Source organism: Geospiza fortis, unplaced genomic scaffold, assembly GCF_000277835.1.
Source record: "Geospiza fortis unplaced genomic scaffold, GeoFor_1.0 scaffold276, whole genome shotgun sequence".
Classification (NCBI taxonomy): domain Eukaryota; kingdom Metazoa; phylum Chordata; class Aves; order Passeriformes; family Thraupidae; genus Geospiza; species Geospiza fortis.
In genome coordinates, this window is record NW_005054527.1 from 354,656 (window position 1) to 355,541 (window position 886).

Below are 886 nucleotides of genomic sequence, written 5' to 3' on the forward strand. Positions count from 1 at the left end.
TTGTTACTTGATCTGAACATTTTGAATTTTCAGTAAGGACTACAGAATTATCTCACGTGCTTGTACTTGTTTGTATCTTTTTATTGAGCTAGATCTACTTTTCCTTGACTAAGGCTTAAATTTTCTATTATTCTGAGTTGGACACAGCATATAAAATCAGTTTGGCACTCTGCTATGGATGTTGCTGCACTTTAAATTTCTCAATGCTGAGCTATTTTCTAACTTTTTTTTTCTTTATAATCCATTTTTACTGTCTTTGCTGTAAAGGGCAGGGAGCAGTAAAATGTTTTTGCAGATCCTTGGCTACTCTGAAGTGTCCTCTCCCAGGGAGTGTCATTTGTCACCTCAGCAGTGCCTGAAGTGTGGAGACTGCCACGAATACCAACTCCTTTCCATCCATTCCAATGCTTTATCTGCCACAGAAATCCCAATCCCAGTTAAAACACAGACAGGCTGCTGCTGCAGGAAAACATGATCTGCTCTCCAACAAGAACAAGAGCCAGCTTGAATCTTCCATTTTAAAAAAACTGTTTAGAATCCAGTGTTTTGAGCATGACAAAAATCTGGGTTTTGGCAGGGTAACACTTTTGAAACGTAAACGTTTTGAAGTGTTTGTATGGTTATTTGTTAACAGAAGAAATAAAGACAAACCTAAAAATTCTTCAGCAAGCACGTGGGAGAATTTTTAGACAAGGTCCAAGACTTGCAAAGTGGTCAGTTACAGATCACTGTCTTAAGACATAATTAAGGTTGGAATAAATGAACCTAAAAGGCATTGGAAGGGATGTTGGATACACAAACTCCCATCAGTTCCTGAACCAGACAGTGAAACCATCAGCAACGCAAGGATTGTTTTTGCCACTATCTGCAAGGGAAGAGAAGGAAG